This window comes from Portunus trituberculatus, chromosome 21, assembly GCF_017591435.1.
Source record: "Portunus trituberculatus isolate SZX2019 chromosome 21, ASM1759143v1, whole genome shotgun sequence".
NCBI lineage: Eukaryota > Metazoa > Arthropoda > Malacostraca > Decapoda > Portunidae > Portunus > Portunus trituberculatus.
The window spans coordinates 14,309,534-14,317,033 of record NC_059275.1 but is presented as its reverse complement, the minus strand read 5'-3'; the positions used below and the strand labels follow the sequence as shown (position 1 = coordinate 14,317,033).

The following is a 7,500-nucleotide window of genomic DNA, read 5'->3' as shown; positions in this document are numbered from 1 at the left end:
GGGTACAGGCTGATGGAGAGACATAAGGCTGAGGGAGCGAGGGGAAGGGAAGAGGGGAGAGAGGAAGGATATATAACAAGGGCTCTCCTCCTGCTCCTCCTCCTCTTCCGCCTTCTTCTCCTTATCATGCATTTCTCATTTTTCCTTACATTTATCATATCCATGCTTTACTTTTCTTTTTCCTTTTTTTTTCGTCCTCCTCCTTTTTCTTCTCTCGTCCTCTATCTTTCTTAATTCTTCGTTTGTTTTGCGTTTCTCTTCCTCCTCCTCCTACTTCTCGTCTTCTTCCTTGTTCTCCCTCTTCCTCGTCGTATTCCTAGTCTTCCTTCTCTTTCCGTTTTTCATCTTCCTATAACTATTCCTCATAATCTTCCTCGCTTGCCTCTGCACCTCTCATTAGCCTTTACGGTTCCCCATTTAATTTCTTTTCCATCTATAATGTTCCTGCCCAGTAGTAGTAGTAGTAGTAGTAGTAGTAGTAGTAGTAGTAGTAGTAGTAGTAGTAGTAGTAGTAGTAGTAGTAGTAGTAGTAGTAGTAGTAGTAAATAAAAAAAAACAAGAGTAATACAAGGAAACCACTTCTCAATTTTTGTCTAACTTCATTAAAACAAAGCAAAAACAATCAAATTTTGAAGAAAAGTAACAAATATACTCAAACCAAGCATTAAAACACCAGAGAGAGAGAGAGAGAGAGAGAGAGAGAGAGAGAGAGAGAGAGAGAGAGCGACAACCTCCAGTGTTCTTTAAGCTCCATCGGGTTCATTCCACGCTGGTGGCAATTTAGGCGTCACGTTCGTTTTCTTTCAGTTCCCGGTGCGTGTTTTCTGTGGCAGCCTCCAGTGATGGGTGTCTGCTGCCGTTTTCTTTATAGTTATCAATACCATTCCGGCCATTACCAAGTGTTGCCCCTCCTGCTTCTTTTCTTCTTTCTTTTCTTTTATTTCTTACTGCTATTCCTATTACTTATCTTCCTCCTTTTCCTTATCTTTCTTTCCCTCTTCATTCTCATCCATCTATTACTACTACTATTACTACTACTATTCTACTACTACTACTACTACTACTACGGGCTAGACCTTCAAAATCCGAAATTCCGTAATCCGGCATATCCTATAATCCGGTATAACTTCAATTTGCAGGAATGATTTTAATTTCCCCGAATAATGTAAGTTTGCCGGAACGCCGCTATGTGTTTTTCAGCATCCCTCTGCATGCCTACTTACTTGTACAGCTAACACATATCATATTAACCCCTTGAGTACCATGACGCGTTTCCATATTCATTCTGCTTACTATTTGGTGATTTTATACAGCTTCAAAACTTCATGTGAGGGATTAAAGTAGTAAAGACTGTAACTATTAATCTTCTGACCTCCATAGATCTTTCTTAATGTAAGTAAAATGGTCTAATAAAACACAAATCTCAAGATAAGAACGTGTCTCCGTAATGAAGGGGTTAAAACAATGTTAGTTATAATGCCGGCTGACTAGGACTATGCAGGGTGCTTTAGGGTGCTTACTTAAGGACCTACTATAATCCGGAATTTTTCAGTAATCCGGCAAGCCTCAGGTCTGGCAGTTGCCGGCTTTGGGAGGTTCAAACTGTACTACTACTACTACTACTACTACTACTAATGCTACTACTTCTCCTCCTCTTTCTTTATTCTCTTTTTTGTTGAATCTCACCAGACTCATTTAGTAGGAGATGAGGTAATCTGTCCCCACTCTATCTCTCTCTCTCTCTCTCTCTCTCTCTCTCTCTCTCTCTCTCTCTCTCTCTCTCTCTCTCTCTCTGTGCCATAGACACCCATTCCACATTCTCACCACGTGCACACACCTCAACTCCTTTCACTTCATTAACACCCCACACACATACATACACACGCACGCACGCGCAAACACACACACACACACACACACACACACACACACACACACACACACACACACACACACACACACACACTTGTAGCTCAGTGGTTAGAGCGCTGGCTTCACAAGCCAGAGGACCGGAATCTGTGTTTTGCAACGAGTTGTGCATTCTCCCCCCATTCCCCCCATCACCCTACTACACTGCCCCCCTCCTGCGCCTCCTCCCTTCACCTGCTTCACCTTCCCCGCCTCAGTGAATGCACCGGCGCAGCAGATCACGGGACAGCCGCGCGCCTCACACGAGCACCACCACGTGATCACCTCGCCTCAAACTTGCTATCACGTCTCCAAAGAAATTCGCCATTGCCTATTTGGCTCAAGTTTTTTATGACGCAATTCCTTCCAGCTAAAGACGGGGAGAAAACCGCAACCACAACCACTACCACCGCCACTACCAGTGCCGCCACCACCGCCTCCACCACACTTACTGCCAATACTATCACCACCAGCGGCTATTTTTTTCTTTACTTTTTTTCATTCTTTCTTTCTCTTTTTCTCTTTTTTTCTTTTTTTATCATAACATTAGCCAAGCCACACTACATCACGTGCAGCCCACACTGGCTCACTCATCCACACACACACACACACACACACACACACACACGAACGCACGCACGCACACACACTAGTTCCTCTGTTTATTTGTCATTAATCTTCTCTTACCCCCTTTTTATATGTTTGTTTATTCGCGTGATTTATACTCTCTCTCTCTCTCTCTCTCTCTCTCTCTCTCTCTCTCTCTCTCTCTCTCTCTCTCTCTCTCTCTCTCTCTTTTCCGGCTAAAACTGGCTTTACAATTTGCGAGTTTTTTACATTAACAACAATTAATACACACACACACACACACACACACACACACACACACACACACACACACACACACACACACACACACACACACACACACCACCACCACTACACTGACGTCAACAACAACCAACACCACCACCACCACCACCACCACCACTAAGAAGGGCGTGGTCGTCGGACACTCTGTACTGTAGGTGGCCATAACATCACCAGATGGGAGTGAAGGCAGGTGAGATTTCTATATGTTATTGTGTTTTGTCAGCTTGGGACGGAAGGAAGGAAGGAAGGAAGGAAGCACAAAGGAACACAAAGGAAGAACGAGAGTTGGTTGAAAGCTAAGCACTGACCACTGAAGCGCCACATCTCCAATATTTCACAAGGCTCCTGCTCAAGTGACACAAGTTTTCAAGGGTGCTTTTTTTTTATCGTTCTAGTGATAAATGAACAAGGTTACGACATAATTTACAGGAAAAACACCCTTAGTAACCCGACATATCATCGCTGTGGCCTTTGGAAATAGTCGCGGTGAGAGAGCGGAGTTTCGGAAAGCAGACCTAAGAGATGCAGGATAATGGAAGATATTGGAAGTAGTAAAGGAGGGAAGGGAAAGAGTAAGGAGAATGAAGGATAGGAGGAAAGAAAGGATACACATGAAGAAATAAAGGAAGGGACTGGATAAAAAAAAAATGAAGGTGTGGAAGATATGAAGAGGAAATAAAAAGAATGAAAAGAGGAAAGAAAAAGAGGAAAGGAGGAAAGAATGTGGTGATGGGTAAAAGAAAAGGTAAGAGTGGAGGAGAGATGGAGAGCTGGAAAAAAAGGGAAAAAGAAACGCGGGATAAGGGGAGAATAAATGGAGGAAAAAATAAGAAAAGGAAAAAAAGGAAAGACTGTGTGTCAGAAAGAAAGAGAGAGAGAGAGAGAGAGAGAGAGAGAGAGAGAGAGAGAGAGAGAGAGAGAGAGAGAGAGAGAGAGAGAGAGAGAGAGAGAGAGAGAGAGAGAGAGAGAGAGAGAGAGAGAGAGACTGGTATGTAAGGAGGGAAACAAAAGGAGAGGGAAGTAGAGAAAGAGAACAAAAGGAGGAAAGATAGGGAGCAAAGACAAAAGGGAGAGATATGTACAGGAGCGGCAGAGGGCGGAAGAGGACGACAGTGGGAGACAGAGAGACAAAAAGACGAGAGATAAAGAAGACGAGATAGGACGGAAAAATGAATGGAAAAATGGAAACAAAAGGGACAAAAAGGGGAAAAAATCATGTTTAGACCCAAGACGAGAAAATAACTCAGAAAATGAAGGAAAAACAATAAAGGGAAAATGAACATAGAAAAGAGTAATTGAGAAAGAAATAAGAAAATTAAAAGTGAGGGGACGAAGGGGAAAAATGGGAAACAAGGAGGAAAACACATTAAGAGAGAAGCAAAACACGAAGGAAAGGAAAAATAGTGTGTGTGTGTGTGTGTGTGTGTGTGTGTGTGTGTGTGTGTGTGTGTGTGTGTGTGTGTGTGATGGACTGGCTTTGAGTGAAATGGGGTACGATTTTTTTATTGTTTAGTTGTTTTAGTTCAGCGTAATGTTTGTTTGTTTGTTTGTTCGTTGCAATGGATGGATGGTGACAGCGGACAGGGTGGCGGGAAGGATTCGGTTACGTTTGATTGGTCTTTATTTGGATTGAGTCGGTTTGTTGTGCTTGTTTTTCCCGATTCAATTCTATATATGTGTTGATTTCTCTTTTCTTTTCTTTTTTCACTTTTTTTGGTGTATATTTTTTTCAGTTCGTTTATTTTTTTTGTAATGCATTTTTTATTATCGTGTTTCCGTTCTATTTCATTTTTATTTATTTTTTTTTTATCCACGATTCGCATATGATATTTTTTTTTTTATTTATTTTTTACCTACTGTTTAAAATCTCCTCGTGTTCCATCTATTTTTTGTATGTTTTTCTTTTTTTTTTTATTAATTTATGACTCGCTTTTCATTTCAAATAGCAACATGTTTTAATATTTAATCTAATTTCTGCTTGTAATCCTTTTTGTTGTTGTCGTTGTCGTTGTTGTTTTTCAGCGAGTTAGTTGTGGTTTGCTAATTCAATATTTATCAATTTCCATTTTCAAACTGTTTTGTTCCACCACACCATTACGTTTTTCACCCCACCATTCAGTAATCTGCTTAACTTACCAATACATTTTTTCCCCTATAAACACATTTCCCGCACTTAATTACCTATCATTATTCCTTTCAATCTAGCATTTAATCATCAATATACAATTTCAGCTTTATTTGTGCAGCTCCACTTCATTAATGTTCCCAGCCCACATCACTTAACATTTTACACTTCCACCCCATTATTGGACTTCCACAATTACGTACCAGCGTGTTGCAGGGCCCGGCGCACCATTCTCGGGGCTGCACGCGACATGTTGGCCTGACGTGTTATTTCCTTTGTATATCCGTCTTTTCGTGAGTATAGGGAGGGAGAGGGAAGGGAAGGAGGGAGAGACGGAATAAAGAGAGAAGAGAGAAAGGGAGATGGAGTAAGGGAAAAGGAGGGAATAGAGATGGAGTGAGGGAAAGGAAGGAGAGATGAGGTAAGGGGAGTAAAAGAGGGAGAGATGAGATAAGGAGAGAGAAAAGGGAGAGATGGAGTGAGGGGAGAAGAGATAAATGAGGTAAAGGGAGAAGAGGGAGAGATGGGGTATGGAGAATAGTAGAGTGGGAGAGATGAGGTAAGGGGAAAGAGAGAGAGAGGGAGAAGAGGGAGAGATGGAGTGAAGGGAAGAGAGGAATGAGGGGAGAAGAGGGGGAGAGATGAGGTAAGGTGAATAGAAGAGGGAGAGATGAGATAAGGAGAGAAAAGTGAGAGATGGGGTGAAGGGAAGAGAGGAATGTGAGAAGAGGAGAAATGGGGTAATGGAATAAGAGGAGAAATGGGATATGGGGAAGAGGGAGAGATGAAGTAAGGGGAAGGTGTTAGTGGTGCTTTATGAATTGAGCAGAGTTAAAGGTTTATCACTCTTCTCGGTTCTTATTCCAGGAACTCTTGAGTAGAATAAAGTCAATCATATCATTATTTGTCTTAGGTGAATAAAGATGTTTTTCTTTTTTTGTCTTTCATTTAAGAAGATATATTTGTTTAAGTGGGAAGTAATCTTAACACACGACCGCGGTGAATTCTCTCACTCACACTGCCTTTCATTCGCTTTCACTGTGTCACCGTTAAAGTGCCTCTCTCTCTTCCACCACTTAGGTCTTCTCGTAACAGGGCTGCGTCTGAACTGCACGGTATCTGATAGTATTCTGTTCTGACTGACGAGATTCTACATGGAACCTTATAGTGTCGACGTCATTAACAGTCATGACGTCAACCAAAGTAACTGGCCAATCATGGGGTTGTCTAAATATGACGTACATAATCTCCTACCAATAGGGTGTTTGAACCTAAAGAGCTGAACAAGCAGTGAACCTTATCGCTGTAATACACAAGACGATTAGCGGCGGAGAGTTACGGCTAGCGGCGAGGAAAGTGGAGACACGTACCTTGCCCTTTCACCTTACTATTCATGATTATTCAAGTAGTAGTAGTAGTAGTAGTAGTAGTAGTAGTAGTAGTAGTAGTAGTAGTAGTAGTAGTAGTAGTAGTAGTAGTAGTAGTAGAGGGGAGGAGGGAACAATGGGGATGAGGAGGGAGAAATAGAGTGAGGGATGAGGGGAAGGGAGGGAAGAGAGGTCTATTGTCCGTCACCTCTTTCATGTGGCTTAGGTGGTGACGGCTCAGGGCTCAGGGGCACAGGGGCTTTGTGGCTTAAAGGGTTCAAAGGCTTAGGGATTCAAGGGGCTCATTGCTTCAGTGGCTTAGTGGCTCAAGGGTTCAGGGATTTAGGGGGTCACTGGCTTAGGGTTTCAGAGCTTCAGGGGTTTAGGGGTTCAGAGGTTCAAGAGCTCGCGCATTTAAGGACTCAGGTTTCACTCTTGCCATATTCCTTTTTCTTTCTCTTTACCGAATCTTACAGGGTTTTATATATATATATATATATATATATATATATATATATATATATATATATATATATATATATTTTTTTTCACCACAACGCCCGTGAGTCGCTTTGCATTCAACACCCGCTCTTTGCTCAAACACCCTCAAGCGGCGCTCCTCCAGAAATCAGTAGAGTTTCCTTCGCTTTGTGTTTCTTTGTGAATTCTTAAGATGCGGTGGTTGTGGTTATACTGGTAGCGATAGTAGTAGTAGTAGTAGTAGTAGTAGTAGTAGTAGTAGTAGTAGTAGTAGTAGTAGTAGTAGTAGTAGTAGTGGTAGTGGTGGTGGTGGTAAAGAAGAAAGAAACTGAGCGGTCGTCTGTAGTGGTAGGAGACGTAAGTTATGCTGTGGTGGTGGTGGTGGTAATGGTGGTAGCAGTGTTGTTAGTGGTGTTGCTTGTATCACATTTCCTTTGTTTCTTCCCTTGTTTTTCGGCACAAATCCCCACCTTCCTTCCAACCCGCCGCCTCCATTCACCTCGGCAAGAATTATCGTCACGGGAAAACGTTAATCGCATTGGGAAGAGCTCTCTCTCTCTCTCTCTCTCTCTCTCTCTCTCTCTCTCTCTCTCTCTCTCGCTTCACCGCCACCACCACGCCCGTGTTCCAGGTTCAATATCCGCCCCAAGCGACATCACAACACCAATATTGAAAATGCAATAATAGTCAACATGATAATAGATAGAAGGACGCGCGCCTCACACCTACGCACCTGCTGGAGAGAGA

The 7,500-nt window shown here is 42.4% G+C and overlaps 1 protein-coding gene across 6 annotated transcripts in view; it reads right to left on the bottom strand.

The window, feature by feature from the left end:
* LOC123507036 (homer protein homolog 1-like) overlaps nucleotides 1–7,500 on the bottom strand; it is a 70,222-nt gene that overhangs the window by 36,117 nt on the left and 26,605 nt on the right. The window lies entirely within an intron of this gene.